This window comes from Heterodontus francisci, unplaced genomic scaffold (assembly GCF_036365525.1).
Source record: "Heterodontus francisci isolate sHetFra1 unplaced genomic scaffold, sHetFra1.hap1 HAP1_SCAFFOLD_102, whole genome shotgun sequence".
Classification (NCBI taxonomy): Eukaryota; Metazoa; Chordata; class Chondrichthyes; order Heterodontiformes; family Heterodontidae; genus Heterodontus; species Heterodontus francisci.
In genome coordinates this window covers 3472627-3494424 of record NW_027140380.1, presented here as the reverse complement: position 1 = coordinate 3494424, position 21798 = coordinate 3472627, and the positions used below count along the sequence as shown (strand labels likewise).

Sequence of the window (21798 nt, the reverse complement as noted above, 5' to 3'; positions counted from 1 at the left end):
ACTGAGCCACAGCTTTTACCTGAGTCTCAATCCTTCGACCAACAGTTTCTCTCGATCAGGTCTGTCACAGCCCCTCATGATTGTGAACACCTCTATCAAATCTCCTCTCTAAGGAGAACAACCCCAGCTTCTCCAATCTATCCACATAACTGAAATGCTAACCACACGTTGCAGAAAGGAATTTTTCCTCATGTTCCTTCTGGTTTTGTGAGTCACTTTAAATCTGTAACCTTCGGTTATTGACCGTTCAGCAGTTAGAAACAGTTCCTCAGTATTTACTCCACCTCAAACCTTCAAGGAAGCTCTGTAAAGTAACTGAAAATCAAGTTGTCAGAAGTGGGATTTAAACACATGCCTCCAGTGAAAGCTGCAACCTGAACAGAGAAGCTGAAACCGCTCAGTCACCTCAACTGTTCAGACCTTTTTGACCTCGTCATCACTTCTGTACTTTGAAAGGTTCACTCAGTTCAGGAACTTGTTCAATGTGACTGTAATGCTCAGTGATTGGGATATTAACTCCCCCGGGTTTTCCTGAGCTTGTTCTCGGTGTATGGGGATGTTTGTCCTGGACCGTGGAATCTTGCATCCCTGTAATGGACATTAACCCACTGATTGAATCTGTATTCACTGCTTTCCGCTGGTGCTGGGTAATTGCAGAGTGTGGGGCTGGAATTGTGCTGCTTGTCCGGGCCTCACTCACTCTGGGAAAGAGTGAATAATTGATGCGTCTGTTTCTGTATCTGAAATGTGACTTCGATCTGCTGTTATTAACCGAGGCAGCGCTGCAGAAGGATACGTTAATAATCTCTCACTAATCAACTGCAAACAGTCAGAATGTGTAACTTTGAGCTGTGCTTTCTGCACCGTCAGGGCTGGAAAATGGAGGGAGGGAGAGACAGTGTCAGTATCTGAGTGGAGACAGCACTGTACAGAGAAAGAGCCAATATACCGGGGCTGAGACACAGTGCATCTTTTCACATTTAATCACAATAATATCCACAGTCAGGAACTGAAAATGATGAAAAACCGAATAGCAAGAGCAAAAATAAGAAAACTAAGCAATTATAGATTAGCTGATGAGCTTTCACAGTGTTACCTGGCAGTCTACTGTTTTATAGTCAATGCTCTCTCCACTGCGGCCAGGGAATGATTTCTTCTCAAGGGCTGAATATTAACAAAACTTCTTGGAATTTAAAATCTTTCAAAATTAATTCCATGGAGCTAATGGGGAAAATTCAAATAACTGCATCAATTAATGGGGAGCTGGTTGGTGATGACGTGGATGTGTCTGCAGTGTGCAGGACCAGACTGTTTCTATAGATTCACAATGAATGTTCCACCCTTTATTTGTAACAGTAAAACTGATCGTGGACAATGGCTATTCTGGTTGCAGCAACCTGAAGATTTAACTCATTGACACCCTGCTTTCGGGGAATCGAGAAAGCACAACACCCAGCTCTGTCAGTTAGCGTGCTTGTTTGTTAACCCACAATTTGTTGGTTCAAGCACTTAAAAGAATGAGGCTTTATTAACTTAAACTCTTCCACATCTGCTGTATTACTCTTGCTGTTGATTCTTCAAAGATAAGTTTAATCAAGACTTTCTTTGTGAAATCCATGCTGACTGTCCTTTATTATATTTTCATTTTCATATGGATTTTCTACTTTTGGGGATTACAGGATATTGTCTTTATTTATTGATTTTATTTTTATTTATTGCATTTATTGCCCATCCTTAATTCCCTCGAGAAGGTGGTGGTGAGCTGCCTTCTTGAACCACTGCAGTCGATGTGGTGCTGTTAGGAAGGGAGTTCCAGGATTTTGACCCAGCCACAGTGAAGGAACGGTGATATAGTTCCAATTCCAGGATGGTGTGTGGCTCAGAGGGGAACTTGCAGGTGGTGGTGTTCCCATGCATCTGCTGCCCTTGTCCTTCTAGGTGATAGAAGTCACAGGTTTGGAAGGTGCTGTGTAAGGAGGCTTGCTGCGTTGCTGCAGTGCATCTTGTGGATGGTACGCACTGCTACCACTATGCGTTGGTGATGGAGAGAGTGAATATAGTGAATGAGGCGCCAATCAAGTGGGCTGCTTTGTCCTGGATGACGTTGAGCTTCTTAAGTGTTGTTGGAGCTGCCCCTATCCAGGCAATGGAGAGTATTGCATCACACTCCTGACTTGTGCCTTGTAGATAGGGGACAGGATTTGTAGAGTCAGGAGGTGAGTTACCTGCCGCAGGATTCCTAGTGTCTGACCTGCTCTTGAAGCCATGATATTTATTTGGCTACTGCAGTTCAGTTTCTGGTCAATGGTAACCCCCAGGATGTTGATAGTGGGGGATTCAGCAATCGTAATGCTGTTGAATGTCAAGGGGAGAGGGTTAGATTCTCTCTTGTTTCAGAAGGTCATTGCCTGGGACTTGCGTGACTCGAATGTGAAATATCCTTATTGTAGGGTATTGTATTGTACTGTACAGTGACTACACTTGGAAAGTCCTTCATTGGGTGTAAAAGGCTTTACAAAGTCCTGTGGTCATGAAATGCATGTGTTGCATTTTCCATTGTTATCAGTGTCATTTTGATCAAAAGATAGGATTCATGAGCACAAGGTTTAAATCAATGTTGATTCAAATAATGTAAAAGCATCTATATTCTTACACTATACTTAATAATCACCATCTTCCTTTCCTTACAGAATACAATGTTTTTGACCCTGAAATTGATTCCACAATCTCAGTCCCTCAGACAATTTCAGCCCAGTTCTGATGAAAGATCACAGATCTGAAACGTTAACTCTGTTTCTCTCTCCACAGATGCTGTCAGACCTGCTGAGTATTTCCAGCATTTTCAAGAGTCTCGATTTAATGAATAGGAAACTTGTTTCAGATCAGATTGGGAGACAGTGTGAAACCACTCCATTGTACTCATGTCTGAGATTCTGAGGACAGTTGGCTGTTAGTGGAAGACATCATTAATTAAATGTACCTAGCAACAGCTCAGACCAATTATTATTTTACAAGGTGGTGTGATGGCCATCCAGGGGTTAAAAGTAGGGATCTTGTAAGGTTTCAGTGTGCAGGAACATGAGAAGATCTCAGGGGTAAAGGCTCAGATCATCGACCAAGTCTCCACCTGATGAGGGATCTAGGCTCGACAAAGAGGACCGTGACACTCTGAGACCAAGCTCGACCAGTCCACACACCTGCTAGAGCTGTAAAGTTATATTCCCCAAGTTTGTTAAAGATAATTTTACTTCCAATTATTAAGTACTATTTTACTCTCAATAAAAGTTCTGGACTTATTAATCAAGTATCCTGTTGCTTTAATTGGTTAAAGTCATGCCCAAAGAGATTGTCCACAATAGACTTTCCAGAACAGAAAGATAAGTCTGCAAGGATTACTAATTTTACAGCCCTGTTTAAAAAGAGAGATAAACCCAGGAACTACAGACCAGTTAGTATAATGTCAGTGGTGGGGAAACTTTTAGAGACAATTATCCAGGAGAAAATTAACTGGCACTTGGTAGAACATGGGCGAATAAATGACAGCCATTACAGATTGGTTAACAGAAGATTGTGTATGAATTAATTAATGAATTAATTTCTTTGATGAAGTTTCACAGAGAGTTGACCAGGGTGGTGAGGTTGATGGTGTGTGTCTGCACTTCAAAATTGTGTTTGAAAAAGTACCATAAAATAGACTTGTTAACAAAATTTGAGCAGATGGGATTCAAGAGGCAGTGGCAGCATGGATATAAAATTGGCTGAGAGACGGAAAGCATAAAGTAGGGTGAATGCTTGTTTTTCAGAATGGAGGGACTAATACAGTAATGTCACTGTTGTTGCAGTGTGTGCACTGTCTGACCCTGAGCTGTCCTCGGGAGGGGGCTGTTTGTGATGTTCCTGTGGGGTGTATTATCATCAGGGTATCTCTCTGAGCTGTCACAGGGATGGGACAGTGTGTGATATCCTTGTGCATGTCATGCAGGCCCACTGGCGTGTGGTTCCATCCTGATGCCAAGAAACAGAGCCCCATCTATGGGCAAAAAGTCTCACTTCCCTGTGGGTGTCTTGAGAGAGAAGAAGGCTGAGGGAGTAAACCTGGACAGTAAATCCGGAGTGGAGTCCCGTCGGCGGTTACCTGTTACTTATCAGGTAGTTTTCCAGCAACTCCTCCAGCAGAGCTGGTCCCAAATAGTACTGTTTTTTTCATTTCCTTTGGACAATATTAGCAATGCTGAGAGGGGTTCCTGATGCTCAGTGTCTCCATACTATTTGCCCAGGCCTGTGCCCTGGAGAGGACACTCCAGCTTCATGGTTAAACATTAGCAAAACATGGGAAGAAACAGTTACCGATTATAAGCTCTCACTCAATTGGTGTAGAGTATGAGCACCAGGGGTTACTTTTGACAGTGGGAGAGATCATCGCGTCTCAATGGATAACTACCACCTACTCCAAGCTGTGCAGCCCCCAGTCAGTTAGGTGCTGTCCTGCCACGACCTACTTGCTTCAATGGGTGCTTGCAGCTTCGAGAGATATCTCTCAACTGGCAGATTGATAATCTATGCACCAGGCAAGACAAACGCAACAAAGAAGACACCAGTGCTTTGCATCACAAGCTGGAATGTAAGGACCATGTGTCCTGGCCTTACTGACAAACTTCTGCAGGTTGATAGCACACACAAGACAGCTGTGATTGACAAGGAACTCACAAGGCTCAATGTGGACATTGCTGTGCTGCAAGAAACTAGACTCATTCAAAGTGGATCCCTCAAAGAGAAACACTACTGAAATGGAGTCAGTTACTGCAACTAAGAAGAGAGCCCTCATGAGCTACAAACAAGTCCCCAGCAAACAAACTCTAGATGCTCTCAGAGCTGCCAGAAACAAGTCTCTGCAGACTGCTCGGCACTGCACCAATCAATACTGGTTAAAACTCTGCAACAGCATACAATCTGCCACTGAATCTGGGGGATGCTAGAGGGACATATGAAGGAATTCAACACACCAAGGTTCCTTAGACAGCACCTTCCATACCCGCAACCTCTACCAACCAGAAGGACAGGGCAGCAAATTCATGGGAACACCACCACCTGCAAGTTCCCCTCCAAGCCACACACTACGTGACTTGGAACTATATCGCCTTTCCTTCACTGTTGCTGGGTCAAAATCCTGGAACTCCCTTCCTAACAGCACTGTGGGTGTACCAACCTCACATGGACTGCAGCGGTTCAAGAAGGCAGCTCACCACCACCTTCTCATGGGAAATGAGGGATGGGCAATAAATGCTGGCTTAGCCAGTGATGACCACATCACATGAATGAATAAAAAAAAAATTATGAAAGCAACGGGCCCAGCAGTAACTAAATCAGCACCTTTGAAGACAAAGACAGGGACAATCATCACTAAACCTAACAAGCAGATGGAAAGGTGAGTGGAGCATTACCTTGAACTCTACATAACGGAGAACATTGTCATTGAAGTAGCTCTCAGCGCCATTCCAGACTTCCCTGTCATGGAGGAGCTGGACAGCGACACCACCATAGAGCTCAACAACGCCATTGACCATCTTGCCAGTGGTAAAACCCCGGGAAATGATGTTATTCCACCTGGAATCATCAAAAGTGGAAAAGCAGCTCTGCTGCAGCATCTCCATGAACTTCTGTGTCTCTGTTGGAAGGGGAGATCTGCGCCTCTAAACATGCGTGATGCAAACATTTTCACCTTGTGCAACAATAAAGGCGATCGCAGTGACTGCAGCAATTACCGAGGCATCTCCTTGCTAAGTATTGTGGGGAAGGTCTTTGCTCACATTGCTCTGACCAGATTGCAGACCCTGACATCACATCTATCCTGAGTCTCAGTGCAGCTTCAGAGATGGTAGATCGACAGTCGACATGATTTTCGCACTTCGGCAGTTACAGGAGAAGTACTGTGAACAGTACAGACCACTCTACATTGTCTTTATAGACATCACCAAGGCCTTCGATCTTGTTAGCAGAGACAGACTCTTCAAACTGCTGTGTAAACTAGGCTGCCCTCCTGAACTCTTGGGCGTCATCTCTTCTTTCCACGAGAACATGCACAGTTCCGTCAGTTACAATGGAGCAACATCAGACACTTTCACGATCAGCAGTGGGGTAAAACAGGGCTGTGTCCTGGTGCAAACTCTCTTCGGAACGTTGGAGGAGGCAGTTTCACCTGTCGAGCCTGCTCTGTCATTCAATTACATCCTTGCTGATCATCTCCCTCAACACCACTTTCCCGCGCTCTCCCCACATCCCTTGATGTCATGAGTATCAAGATTTCTATCAATTTCTGTCTTGAACATGCTCAATGATTGAACTTTCACAAACCCCTGAGGTAGAGAATTCCAAAGATTCACCACCCTCTGAGTGAAGAAATTCCACACTATCTCAGTTTTAAATGGCCTTTTAAAAGAAACTTTAAGGAATACAATCCCAGTTTCCTCATAAGACAATCCCACCATCCCAGGGATTAGTCTGGTGACCCTCCGTTGCACTCCCTCTGTGGCATGTATATCCTTCCTTAGATAAGGAAACCAAAACTGTACACAATGCTCCAGCACGATCTCACCAAGGCTCTATCCAATTGCCGCAAGACATCTTTATTCCTGTACTCATGCCCCCTCGTGTTAAGGCCAACATACCATTTGCCTTCCTAATTGATTGCTGCACCTGCATGCGAGATTCTAGTGTCTCATGAACAAGGACACCCAGGTCCCTTTGGACATCAACACTTCCCAACCTCTCACCATTTAAGAAATATTCTGTCTTTCTGTTTATTCTACCAAAGTGGATAACTTCACACTTATTCACATTATATTCCATCTGTCATTTCATTCACTTATCCTGTCCAAGTCCCCTGGAAGCCTCCTTGTACCCTCCTCACAGCTCACATCCTTTACAATTGTCATATCCTTCTCCATGCTGCTATTTTAAACTTTCTGTGACTCAGATGGGGGTGTTCACCTGCATACCAGAGCTGATGACAAGCTGTTCATCTTGGCAAGACTGCGCACCAAGACCAAAATGAGTCAGTTCTTGGTCTGTGAGTTGCTGTTTGCTGATGACGCTGTGCTGACATCCCATAATGAAGTTCCTTAACAGCAGCTTGTATATCGGTTCTCCCTGGCCTGCAAGGAGTTTGGACTGCCGATCAGCATCAGGAAGATCAAAGTTATGGGCCAGGACGTAGAGACTCCACCTTCCATCAACATCGACAGCCTCACTTTGGAGGCTGTCAACAGCTTCACATACCTTGTATCAACAATCACCAGCAATCTGTCCCTTGAAACTGAAATCAGCACCAGGATTGTCAATGCTGCAGCTGTCATGTCAAAGTTGAGAAGACGAGTGTGAACCGACAGCAAACTGATCGAAAATACAAAGCTCCACATGTACCAGGCTTGTGTTCTCAGCACCCTCCTTTATAGTAGAGAAGCATCAACAACTTATGCAAGCCAAGAAAAGCAGCTGAACAGCTTCCACCTCCGCTGTCTCAGATGGATATTGGGCATCTCCTGGCAGGACAGAGTGCCGAATGCAGAAGTACACCAGCGTGCAGGGATCTGCAGCATGTTTGCCCTCTTGAGTCAGAGGTGACTCTGTTGACTGGGTCATGTGTGCTGAATGGATGACGGTTGCTTTGCCAAAGACATGCTCTTTGGTGAGCTTGCTATCAGCACGAGACCAACAGGTCACCCACGTCTGTGATACAAGGACATCTGCAAAGCGAGATCTCAAGCCGACTGGGATTGGAGTCGATGCATGGAAAGTCCTTCCTGCTGACTGGAATTCCTGGAGAAAGGCATTCAGGAAGACCATGGGAAAAGCAGAGGACAAAAGAAATGACCAGATGGTGGGAAAGAGAGCTCAGAGGAAGGAAAAATTATCAGTCGACCTCGGGCCAATGATATTCATCTGTACCAGCTGCGGAAGGGATTGTCACTCACGAGTCGTCCTCTACAGCCACAACAAACGATGTTTAATACAGAAGTAACGTACACCCCGGGTGTAGCCCATCGTCTTCCGAGACGGACGGTTGCCTATTATAATTACAACCACAGCTACAACTACAAGAGCGAGTCAGAGGCTGGGAACTCTGCCGTGACGAACTCAGCTCTTGACTCGCCAAAGTCTGCCCAATATCTGCATGGTCTTCCTCTGATTTCAATTGCTCACACATTCGCAATCTGGCTCTGTAGCTTAGTTGGTTAAAGCATCTGTCTAGTAAACAGGAGATCGTGGGTTCAACTCCCAGCAGAGCCTTATTTCACAGTAGCAACATGCTTGAAAAGTTTCATTATAAACCTTGACACCTGTGTCTTGTGAACTTTAATTCAAAATACATGATGAATTTCAATTGCACACAAAAATAGCCTTTGTGAAGGATATGAGTTTGGAATGGCTAATCCTCCTTGGACAGAATTACAGTGCTAATACATCAAAGGTAACTTCTTTGCCATAAATTTGTTCACAGTCACATTCAACCTGGAAAACAGCTTGATATTAATCTCACTGAAGGAGAGTGTTTGTGTCATTATGTGTTGCTTTTAACCGAGACTGGGACATGACGCAAGTGGGAGGGTTTATCTGAGGTTTGGAATATTTGTCAGTCAGGAACAAGAAAAATCAAAGGAACCAAATAAGAAAACCTATGTCTCATGTGGTTACCGAGAAACGGTGAGAAGATATTAAACTTTGTTGTATTTAATACAACTGTGTGAACTTTGATCTTTGCGGCCTTTTATAAGCAATATTTGAAGGGTCTCAGTAAAAATGTTCAGTGTTGATGAGAGTGGGGTCTGGGTGAGCAGCTGCTTCATGTGACAGGGTCAGGACTGGATGCAGGAAGTTCTCTGACAGTCTCTCTCTGATGGGTTGAGTTGATTTTCAACTGGCAGCTGTTGCTGTTTTGATAATTCAAGTTCCCTCCACCGATTTTTTTTGGACAGACAGTGCAGTATGAGGATGTAAAGGGCTAATGCTGAAGACAGTGGGATTAACCCCTCCCACAATCAGAGTGATGATGTAACAGTCACATGAGATGAGGTTTGGGAGAAGAGAGCAGCACCAAGGATGCTAGTTTCGGAGGCTTGATGAGTGTGTATATAGTATTGTGTAAATTAGAAAAGAGTTCTTATTTCTTTCAGCAGGAAATGCGTCCAGAAAATATCGCGAAACTCACAATTTTATTATTCAGGAGTTGGAACACAGGGATATTAACTCCAAGTGAAAGTAGTGGTTTCATTTAACAAAAGAAAAGTAGAGAATTATATTGCTCATTGATTGAAATCCCCCAGTGAGGAGACAGTTAAACAGGTGATCTGTTGGGGCATCCTTCGATCCAAGGTTTCGGCAGCATTTAATCTCCCTTTTTGGTGAAATTCTCTGTTTTTTGCATCTTTTTTTAATCCAGCTTTGATGGACCAGTGAAAAAACTGAAAAAAGTGAACAGATCCATCCTTTCTTTTCTTCCTTCTTCCCATCAGTTTCTCTTTTCTGTCCCAATTTAATCTGCTGTTTCTGCTGTTTTATCTATTCCAATCAAAATTTAACATTCCAATCAAATCTATTTGTTATTCCACAGTGTCTCTCCACGTGTTTTATTCTGTTGTATTCTCTCACAGTCTGTTTGATGATCAATGTTACATCTCACTCTCTGTTCTGGTGAAGATCAGAAGCAGTGATATCTGTTTGTAACACCCGACAAGTCGGCCTGAGGCTGTGTCTCATCGACAATGTGGAGTTAGGAACATAGGAACATAGGAGCAGAACATAGGACCGCTGCACCACTGTGCCACACATTCTTTCTGTACCTTTCAATTCTGTAAATTTTGTCTGTTCTATTTCAGATTTTATATTTAAAATGTGACCATGGTAACAGAGTTTATTTAGATCTGATAGTGAGTTTGTTTTTGGACTGTGATTGATGTATCAACCTGTCAGCTGTACTGAATTGGAGTGAAATAGAAACAACTTCTGTCTCTCCTGCCGTTGTTTGACTGTTGGATTGAAAATGTGTCTCTTGACTTTGGGATCAGTGTCTGTCTGACTACTTCTTTTGTTTGTTCCAGTGGAACTGATGAGCTGGCAGTATCTCTGTGCTTTGGGAGTGATCCTGTACCGACTGTGTGTTGGAACGAGATCACTGCACTTTTCCTTGTGTCCAAGAATCACCACATCCATTCAGGTTCCTTCATGTATTTTCCTGCAGGAATGAAAGAACTGGTGAGGTAGAAGATACAAAAGCGATCAATGTAATCGTCCCAATAATAATCATTATGAACAATCACAAAATGAAAACCAAGAACACAAACAGTGTCAGTGTCTGACTCCACTGCAGTACTGCAGTATTCAGCTTCTGTTTACCAGGTGTTTGCAGTGGTTTTACAACAAGTTTGTGACATTCAGAAACAACACAGGTCCTGCACTGCTCAATGACTGGGACTGTCCGATGGAGCAGTGACCTTTACACAGTCACATTTCTATTTCAACAGAAAACAAGCAGCCACTGTTTAAAATGTGCCTTTCACACGTCTCACCTTGTGTCTGCAATAAATGCTCTTTGTCTAACTGTCCACATCGTTATTTTGCAGCTATTTTCCCCCCACTGTTCACGATCCAACAAACAGTGAGAGACTGGAACTAAAGCAGGAAAATTCCCTCTCCATTGGGTGGTGAAATTGTCAGTGATTTTCAATAGTGATTTCTTCCCATTGTGTCTCCCTGAGCCTGTACAGACACTGTCCGAGAATGAACTCTCCCTTCCCCGTGTCCCCGGCTCACTCCATGTTCCGGGAGCAGCTCCTGCTCCACAGTGTCTGTTACAAACACTCCCCGACTCCCCCTCAACTTCCCACCACTCAATGCTAATCTCTGAGCACATCTGCGGACACGCTCCCAAAGCAGTGGCTGCTGGAAGCAGATGCTGTTTATTCCCTTCCCCCGGGCCCGGGAAGTCTCCATTAGCAGCTGATTTAAAGCATCTTCCCCTGATTGAGTGAATGGCCTCACAGACTGGGTTGGGGAAAGGCTGCGCATGCACACCACTCCTCATTGTGACGTCTCACAGGGGGCGGGGCTATGTCGCGCTTGCGCAGATCTTTGCAGCAATTCAGCATTCAAACATCAATGGGAACTTTCCCCATTTCACCCTCATCAAAGTCCCAAAGAAAGTGAAGAGGGGCTTGGACTGGAGGGAGGGAGGGGCGGGGTAGGGGGAACCTAGAACCCAGGAAGCTGCCCACTTGCCCCATTTAGATGCTCAATTTGCGGTCATTCCCTGCAGGGGGTTTGTTATTATTGAGCCCCTCCTGATAAAACAATCAGATAGAAAGAGGGGAGAAAGGAGGGAGCCGGTGTGTTTGCTGGGACCTTGCAGAATTCATTTCAGCAGCAAAAGTCCCGGGTTATATTAACCCGAGTGAAACACGCTGTCAGTGAGAGGAAAACCGAACGGCCTTTTTCATCTTTTCATTGGAAACAAAGTAGAGCCGGAAGTGCGGCGAGCAGAGCGGACACACAAGCTCAATGACAGGAGAGCTCGAGCGTCCCTGAGTTTCAGCTCCCGGCTCTTACATTTCCTCATCCACACTGTCTTTACTGTGGATGTTCAGGGGTTCCTTGTCGGATCTGAGGACTGTATCCATTAAACATTCTGAGTCAGGAGATCCACACACTCTCTGTTATCAAGATTTATGGGCAGGAATGTTTCAAAACTTTGTCTATTAAATCATTGTATTATTCACAGAACTAATGAGGCAATCGGTTCATTATTCAGGCCTTGAACTTGGTTTGGGAAGACCGAAAACTGAGAGGTTCAGCACCTTTCCACTTCTGCACTAATATAACTGATTTTTTTGATGAAGAAACCGAAAAGGTTGATGAAGGGAAAGCAATGGATGTTGTCTATATGGATTTTAAGAAAGCGTTTGACAGACTACCACATAAAAGACTGGGTAACAAAACTGAGGTTACTGGAATAGGAGGGTCAGTATCTGCTTCGATTAAAAAATGGATGAAATATCAAGAAAAGCGAGTTGTGATATTTGGTTGTTTTTCAGAATGGAAGATGGTGAACAGTGATGTCCACAAGGGTCAGTGTCAGGACCACCATATATATAAATGACTTGAATATTGGAATCACAGAATCACAGAATTGTTACTGCACAGAAGGAGGCCATTTGGCCCATCGTGTCTGCACTGACTCTCCAAATGAGCAATTCACCTCATGTCACTTCCCCGTCTTCTTCCCATAATCCTGCACATTCTTCCTTTTCAGATAACAGTCCAATTCCCCTTTGAATGCTTCAATTGAACCTGCCTCCATCACATTCTCAGGCAGTTCATACTTTAACCACTCGCTGTGTGAAAAAGTTTTTCCTCATGTCGCTTTTGCTTCTTTTACCAATTACTTTAAATCTGTGCCCTTTCGTTCTCAATCCTTTCACAAGTGGGAACAGTTTCTCCCTATCCACTCTGTCCACACCCCTCATCATTTTGAATACCACTATGAAATCTCCTCTTAGCCTTCTTTTCTCCAAGGAAAACAATCCTAACTTCTCCAATCCATCTTCATAACTGAAATTCCTCATCCCTGGAACCATTCTCATGAATCTTTTCCATAATCTCTCCAATGCCTTCACATCCTTCCCAAAGTGTGGCACCCAGAACTGGACGCAATACTTCAGCTGAGGCTAGTGTCTTATACAAGTTCAACATGACCTCCTTGTTCTTGTACTCTATGCCTCTCTCACTAAAGCCGAGGATACTGTATGCTTTATTAACCACTCTCTCAACCAATGACATATAACCCCAGTCCCACTGCTCCTGCACCCCCTTTAGAATTGTACCCTTTATTCTATATTGTCACTCCATGTTCTTCCTACCAAAATGAATCAATTCACATTTCTCTGCATTGAACTTCACCTGTCATCTGTCCTCCCATTCCACCAACTTGTCTATGTCCTTTTGAAGTTCCACACTATCATCCTTCCAGTTCACAATGCTTCCAATTTTCGTATCATCCATAAATTTTGAAATTCTGCCCTGTACACCAATGTCTAGGTCATTAATATATATCAGGAAAGGCAAGGGTCCCAACACTGACTCCTGGGGAACTCCACTACAAACATTCCTCGAGCCCGAAGAACATCCATTGATCACTACTCTTTGTTTCCTGTCACTCAGCCAATTCCATGTCCATGTCACTACTGTCCCTTTTATTCCATGAGTTATAACTTTGCTCACAAGTCTGTTGTGTTGCATTGTATCAAACTCCTTTTGAAAGTCAATAAAAGCAAAATACTGCAGATGCTAGAAATTTGAAATATAAACAGAAAGTGCTGGAAATACTCAGCAGGGCTGGCTGCATCTGGAGAGAGAGAAACAGAGTTAACATTTCAGGTCAGTGACCATTCAGATGCTGTCAGACCTTTTGAAAGTCCATGTCCACCACATCAACAGCATTGCCCTCATCATCCCTCTCAGTTACCTCATCAAAAATCTCCAGCAGGACAGTTAAACATGATTTTCCCTGAAGACATCCATGCTGTCTTTCCTGAATTAACCCACATTTGTCCATGGGACTATTAATTTTGTCCCGAATTATTCTTTCGAGAAGCTTTCCCACCACCGAAATTGAACTGACTGGGGAGTGAGACGAGGTGAGTTGCTTTAGCAGAGAGCCAGCATGGGTTCGTCAGGCCGAATGGCCTCATTCTGTGCTTTAGCCATTCTCTGATTGCATGATTCTAGCAACAACTGTTGGTGGAGAGGCAGTGATGCAGGAATGGGTTGACAGAAAGGGGAAAGTCTGGGCTGGTGTGTGTTTGCAGCATTTGCAGCTTGTGTTCGGGTTTGTGAATAAAGGTGATTTGGAAGCTGTGTTCCAAATTGAAGTGTTTATTTGAAGCAAGAAGTTGATGTCAATGAATAATAAAATATGTTAAGATGAAGCGTGGTGTGATTGTGGGCAGCAGTAAATATAGTGCTGGTGAATTATTTGTGTTAATAAACTTCCACTGCACCCTCTGCTGCAGGCTGCTGTTTATATCCAGCTGTGCATTAGTGCTGTGTGTTAACTAGATAAACGTTTGTTTCAACGCTGTTTATAAAGCAATAGAATTGCACTCAAACAGTCCCAGACATAGCAACACACGTACAAAAGCAAAATACTGCGGATGCTGGAAATCTGAAACATAAACAGAAAATGCTTGAAATAGTCAGCAGGTCTGGCAGCATCTGTGGAGAAAGAAACAAAGTTAATGTGAGCTAAGGAAACAGACCTGAACTGTGAACTGTTTCTCTCTGCACAGATGCTGCCAGACCGACTGAGCATTTCCAGCATTTTCTGTTTTTATGACAGCAACACCTTTGATCAGCAGTAGCGGTGATCGTGCGAGCCAGGGGGCAGCCGGGAAGGTAAGTTTCACTATTAAGTACTTACCTGGCGATTCGGCGGACGTGGACACGAGGACTGCTGGGTAAGTGAACTTATATATTTGGGCAGTGGCGAAACCCGAAACACTACACGTGTCGTGTCTCCCACCCATCCTCCTCCTCCATGCCATCCTCCTCCTCCAACCAAAAAAAAGGACTCTTGTGTGGAGGGTTTGGTAAGGTAAGGTTTTCCTTTATATTTTTTTATTCTCTGTTGTCAATTTAGAGCAGAGGGGATGGAAACTAGGGCAGTTGCATGCTCCTCTTGCAGGATGTGGGAGGTAAGGGTCACCACTTGTGTCCCTGCTGACTTCACCTGTGAGAAGTGCACCCAACTCCAGCTCCTCAGAGACCGCGTTAGGGAACTGGAGCTGGAGCTGGATGAACTTCGGATCATGCGGGAGGCAGAGGGGATGATAAAGAGCAGTTATAGGGAAGTACTGACACCGAAGTCACAGGATAAAGGTAGCTGGGTGACAGTCAGGGGAGGGAAAGGGAATAGGCGCACAGTGCAGGGATCCCCTTTGGTTGGCGGGGTGGGGGGACCTGCCAGGGGAAAGCCACAGTGGCCAGGTCTCTGGCACTGAGCCTGGCTCTGCGGCTCAGAAGGGAAGGGTGGAGAATAGGAGAACGATAGTGATAGGAGATTCAATGGTTAGAGGAACAGACAGGAGATTCTGTGGTCGCGAACGAGACTCCCGGATGGGATGTTGCCTCCCGGGTGCCAGGGTTAGGGATATCTCGGATCGAGTCTACAGGATTCTTAAGGGGGAGGGGGAGCAGCCAGAAGTCATGGGACATATCGGTACCAATGACATAGCTCAGAAAAGGGATGAGGACCTGAAAACCAAATATAGGAGTTCGGTTGGAAGGTAAAAGGCAAGACGAGCAGAGTAGTAATCTCAGGATTGATACCGGTGCCACGTGCTTATGAGGCTAGAAACAGAGAGCGAGTGCAGCTGAACACGTGGCTACAGAGCTGGTGTAGGAGGGAGGGCTTCAGTTATGTGGATCATTGGGATACCTTCTGGGGAAGGTGGGACCTGTACAAGAAGAACGGGTTGCATCTGAACTGGAAAGGCAGCAATATCCTGGGCGGGAGGTTTGCTAGAGCTCTTCGGGAGGGTTTAAACTAGTTTGGCAGGGGGATGGGAACCGGAGCTATGGATACGTGGATGGGGTAGCTGTTGAACAGGCAGATACAGAGTGCAGAGAGTCTGTCAGAAAGGTTAGACAGTTGACAGGGCAAAGTTTCAGCCACTATGATGGGTTGAAGTGTGTCTATTTTAATGCAAGAAGTGTCAGGAATAAGGTTGATGAACTTAGAGCATGGATCAGTACTTCGAGCTAGGATGTTGTGGCCATTACGGACACTTGGATATCACAGGGGCAGGAATGGATGTTGGATGTTCCGGGGTTTAGATGTTTCAAAAGGAATAGGGAGGGAGGTAAAAGAAGTGGGGGAGTGGCATTGTTAATCAGGGATAGTATCACAGCTGCAGAAAGGGAGGTCATCGAGGAGGGTTTGTCTACTGAGTCATTATGGGTGGAAGTCAGAAACAGGAATTGAGCAGTCACTTTATTGGGAGTTTTCTATAGACCCCTCAATAGCAACAGAGACACGAGGAACAGATTGGGAGGCAGATTTTGGAAAGGTGCAGAAGTAACAGGGTTATTGTCATGGGTGACTTCAACTTCCCTAATATTGATTGGAACCTCCTTAGTGCAAATAGTTTGGATGGAACAGTTTTTGTCAGGTGTGTCCAGGAAGGTTTCCTGACTCAATATGTAGATAAGCCGACTAGAGGGGAGGCTATGTTGGATTTGGTGCTTGGCAACGAACCAGGCCAGGTGGCAGATCTCTCGGTGGGAGAGCATTTCGGTGATAGTGATCACAACTCCCTGACCTTTACTATCGTCATGGAGAGGGACAGGAGCAGACGGGATGGGAAAATATTTAATTGGGGGAGGGGGAATTACAATGCTATTAGGCAGGAACTGGGGTGCATAAATTGGGAACAGATGTTCTCAGGGAAATGCACGACAGAAATGTGGAGGTTGTTTAGGGAGCACTTGCTGCGACTGCTGGATAGGTTTGTCCCGATGAGGCAAGGAAGGGATGGTAGGGTGAAGGAACCTTGGATGACAAGAAATGTGGAACAGCTGGTCAAGAGGAAGAAGGAAGCTTACTTAAGGTTGAGGAAGCAAGGATCAGACAGGGCTCTAGAGGGTTACAAGGTAGCCAGGAAGGAACTGAAGAATGGACTAAGGAGAGCTAGAAGGGGACATGAAGAAGTATTGGCGGGTAGGATTAAGGAAAATCCCAATGCGTTCCACACATCTGTAAGGAACAAGAGGATGGCCAGAGTGAGGGTAGGGCCGATCAGGGATAGTGGAGGGAACTTGTGCCTGGAGTCGGAGGAGGTAGGGGAGGTCCTAAATGAATACTTTGCTTCAGTATTCACTAGTGAGAGGGACCTGGTCGTTTGTGAGGACAGCGTGAAACAGGCTAATATGCTCAAACAGGTTGAAGTTAAGAGGGAGGATGTGCTGGAAATTTTGAAAGACATGAGGACAGATAAGTCCCTGGGGCCAGACGGGATATACCCAAGGATATTAAGGGAAGCGAGGGAAGAGATTGCCGCGCCTTTGGCGATGATCTTTGCGTCCTCACTGTCCACTGGAGTAGTACCAGATGATTGGAGGGTGGCAAATGTTATTCCCTTGTTCAAGAAAGGGAATAGGGATAACCCTGGGAATTACAGACCAGTCAGTCTTACGTAGGTAGTGGGCAAATTATTGGAGAGGATTCTGAGTGACAGGATTTATGATTAGTTGGAAAAGCAGAGTTTGATTAGAGACAGTCAGCATGGCTTTGTGAGGGGCAGGTCATGCCTCACAAGCCTTATTGAATTCTTTGAAGATGTGACAAAACACATTGATGAAGGAAGAGCAGAGGATGTGGTGTATATGGAGTTCAGCAAGGCGTTTGATAAGGTTCCCCATGGTAGGCTCATTCAGAAAGTAAGGAGGCAATGGATACAGGGAAAGTTGGCTGTCTGGATACAGAATTGGCTGGCCCATAGAAGACAGAGGGTGGTAGTAGATGGAAAGTATTCAGCCTGGAGCTCGGTGACCTGTGGTGTTCCACAGGGATCTGTTTTGGGACCTCTGCTCTTTGTGATTTTTATAAATGACTTGGATGAGGAAGTGGAAGTCTGGGTTAGCAGGTTTGCCGATGACACGAAGGTTGCTGGAGTTGTGGATAGTGTGGAAGGCTGTTGTAGGTTGCAACGGGACATTGACAGGATGCAGAGCTGGGCTGAGAAGTGGCAGATGGAGTTCAACCTGGAAAAGTGTGAAGTGATTCATTTTGGAAGGTCGAATTTGAATGCAGAATGCAGGCTGAAAGACAGGATTCTTGGTAGTGTGGAGGAACAGAGGGATTTTGGGGCCCATGTCCATAGATCGCTCAAAGTTGCCACCCAAGTTGATAGGGTTGTTAAGAAGGCATATGGTGTGTTGGCTTTCATTAACAGGGGGGTTGAGTTTAAGAGCCGCGAGGTTATGCTGCAGCTCTATAAAGCCCTGGTGAGACCACACTTGGAATATTGTGTTCAGTTCTGGTCGTCTCATTATAGGAAGGATGTGGAAGCTTTAGAGAGGGTGCAGAGGAGATTTATCAGGATGCTGCCTGGACTGGAGGGTATGTCTTACGAAGAAAGATTGAGGGTGCTAGGCCTTTTCCCATTGGAACGAAGAAGGATGAGAGGTGACTTGATAGAGGGGTACAAGATGATGAGAGGCATAGATAGAATGGATAGTCATAGACTTTTTCCCAGGGTGGAAAGTGCTATCACCAGGGGGCATAATTTTAAGGTGATGGAGGAAGGTTTCGGGGAGATGTCAGAGGTAGGTTCTTTACACAGAGAGTGGTGGGTGCGTGGAATGCACTGCCAGTGGTGGTAGTAGAAGCAGATACATTAGGGACATTTAAGCATCTCTTGGATAGGTACATGGATGATAGTAGAATGAAGGGTATGTAGGTAGTTTTGATCTTAGAGTAGGTTAAAGGTTCGGCACAACATCGTGGGCCGAAGGGCCTATACTGTGCTGTCCTGTTCTATGTTCTATAACACAGGTGTTGGGAGGCTCAGCCTGGCTACGCAATGTTACAAGGACGCTGAGTAACACCATCGACAACGGGACAGAGAGAAAAACACACAGAAAACTAATAGACTGTGAGGAAATAAAAGTGAGGGACGGAGAGAGAGAGACAGACAAAGAAACTGAGATGGAGAAACAAGGCATTTGTATGATTGTATTCTCCCTGTTGTCAAAAGGTATTTCCTGTTGTGTAAATATGTTTTCTGTTGTGTAAAGATGTACCCTGTTGTTGTGTAAAGGTTTTCCCTGTTATTGTTTTATTTTCTGTCACTGACCGTCTCCTCACTGTGACCATTTGTCCTGGTTTTATTGTGGCCAACATCACCATCTGGTGGTGGAGAGGAGGCTCTGCAGGAAGGGGTTGACAAAGTGGGAGAGACTCGGCTGTTCCGTGTTTGCAGCTTGTGTTCGTGTGAGCAAAAGTGATTTGTTACTGATTGATGTGTTCACTAGAAGGAAAAAGCTGATTGCAATCGAGCACATCTTGTTATTATGGGTAGAATACTTGACATTTTGAAAGTGAACTGTTAGTGTTATTACCGAACATAAATAGCAGAGAATGGTTTCGATCCATCGACCTCTGGGTTATGGGCCCAGCACGCTTCCGCTGCGCCACTCTGCTAACTGGCGGTTTAAATTTCAGCTGCCCGTTAGTGAAATATGTTCATTTCCCCAATGTTTTTATAAAAATAGGATTGCAGTCGGATTTCTCAAGAATCCCGGACTCAGCAACACACGTGCTGACGGACTCACCCTCACTGCACAATGACACAAGGACACAGAGTAACAGCACCGACAATGAGGCAGGCAGAGAAAGACACACAGAAAACCGGGCAGAGATCATTCGGACCCAGAAAGGAACAGACAGAGAAAGACACACAGAAAAGCAGGAAGAGATCATTCGGACCCAGAAAGGAACAGACAGAGAAAGACACACAGAAAAGCAGGAAGAGATCATTCGGACCCAGAAAGGAACAGACAGAGAAAGACACACAGAAAAGCAGGAAGAGATCATTCGGACCCAGAAAGGAACAGACAGAGAAAGACACACAGAAAAGCAGGAAGAGATCATTCGGACCCAGAAAGGAACAGACAGAGAAAGACACACAGAAAACCAGGAAGAGATCATTCGGACCCAGAAAGGAACAGACAGAGAAAGACACACAGAAAACCAGGAAGAGATCATTCGGACCCAGAAAGGAACAGACAGAGAAAGACACACAGAAAAGCAGGAAGAGATCATTCGGACCCAGAAAGGAACAGACAGAGAAAGTCACACAGAAAACCAGGAAGAGATCATTCGGACCCAGAAAGGAACAGACAGAGAAAGACACACAGAAAACCAGGAAGAGATCATTCGGACCCAGAAAGGAACAGACAGAGAAAGACACACAGAAAAGCAGGAAGAGATCATTCGGACCCAGAAAGGAACAGACAGAGAAAGACACACAGCAAAGCAGGAAGAGATCATTCGGACCCAGAAAGGAACAGACAGAGAAAGACACACAGCAAAGCAGGAAGAGATCATTCGGACCCAGAAAGGAACAGACAGAGAAAGACACACAGAAAACCAGGAAGAGATCATTCGGACCCAGAAAGGAACAGACAGAGAAAGACACACAGAAAAGCAGGAAGAGATCATTCGGACCCAGAAAGGAACAGACAGAGAAAGACACACAGAAAAGCAGGAAGAGATCATTCGGACCCAGAAAGGAACCGACAGAGAAAGACACACAGAAAAGCAGGAAGAGATCATTCGGACCCAGAAAGGACAGACAGAGAAAGACACACAGAAAAGCAGGAAGAGATTATCAGGACCCAGAAAGGAACAGACAGAGAAAGACACACAGAAAACCAGGAAGAGATTATCAGGACCCAGAAAGGAACAGACAGAGAAAGGTACTGAGCAAACCAGCAAGAGACAGCGAAAGACTGATGGTTTATGTAATTGTGTTCTCTGTTGTATAAAGATGTTCCCTGTGTTCATTTAAAGATATTTCCTGCTGTGTAACATGTTCTCTGTTATTGTGTAAAATGGTTCCCTGTTGGGTGAAGATCTTCTCAGTTGTGTAAATATGATCCGTCTTGTGTAAAAGTGTTCCCGGTTGTTTAAATATGTTCCCTGCTCTGTAATGTAGAGCTGAGTCTGCACTAATGGAATTGCTACAGTATCTTCCAGTCTGATACTGTATGAGGGCTGGAATGTGATCCAATGCACAGTCTATACAAATTAAATTGCTATTGTATCTTTTATTTTCACAATCCGGGTGAGTTTTAAACTGAAATCTCAGTTTGTATCTCAGGTTATACTATCTTTCAGATTCTCTCAATCTGATATCGCACTTGAGATTTAGACTTAAGAAAGGATGTACTAGCATTGGAGGAGTTCAAAAGAGATTCACTCAGCTGATTCCTGAGATGAAGGGGTTGACTTATCAAGAACGGCTAAACAGGTTATTCATTCGTGTTTATAAGAATGAGGGGTGATCTTTTTGAAACGTACAAGATTCTGAGGGGGCTTAACAGGGTGAAGAAGGGTCTCTGACCTGAAACATTAACTCTGCTTCTCTCTTCACAGATGCTGCCAGACCTGCTGAGTGTTCCCAGCATTTCTTTTTTTTATTAACAGGGTAGATGTTGAGAAAATGTTTCCACTAGTGGGGGAATCTCAAACTAGGCGACATAGTTACAGAATAAGGGGACACTCATTTAAAACTGAGATGCAAAGGAATTTCTTCTCTCAGAGGGTAGTGAATGTCTGGAATTCTCTAACCCAGACAGTATTGGAGGCTAAATCACTGAAAGTATTTAAAGAGGATGTAAATAGATTTTTGAAATATTGGAGAGTTGAGGTCCATGAAGAGCTGGCATGAAAGAGGAGTTGAGGTCTGGGGCAGATCAGCCATGATCTTACTAAATGGCAGGGCAGGCTTGAAGGGCTGAATGGCCTACTCCTGCTCCTATTTCTTCTGTTCTTATGTTATGTTATATCTAATGTATATGTCAGGATGCACTATGGGAATTAATACTGAAACTTATAAACTCATAATGTGTGTAAATATTGGGCTGATATTTAACTTGAATCTCAGAGTACATTATTGTGGTTAATTCTGTAAGTTTGAAAAGGGAACTCTGTGCCATAATGAAAACAAGAAATACTCGAAATACTCA

General features: G+C 44.6%; 2 non-coding genes across 2 annotated transcripts; one reads left to right on the top strand and one right to left on the bottom strand.

Annotated features, from left to right (window-relative positions):
• Positions 1-8212: 8212 nt before the first annotated feature.
• trnat-agu (transfer RNA threonine (anticodon AGU)) lies at positions 8213-8286 on the top strand. Its single transcript has one exon. It is a non-coding gene; the product is annotated as a tRNA-Thr (tRNA).
• Positions 8287-19177: 10891 nt separating this feature from the next.
• trnam-cau (transfer RNA methionine (anticodon CAU)) lies at positions 19178-19249 on the bottom strand. Its single transcript has one exon. It is a non-coding gene; the product is annotated as a tRNA-Met (tRNA).
• Positions 19250-21798: the final 2549 nt, after the last annotated feature.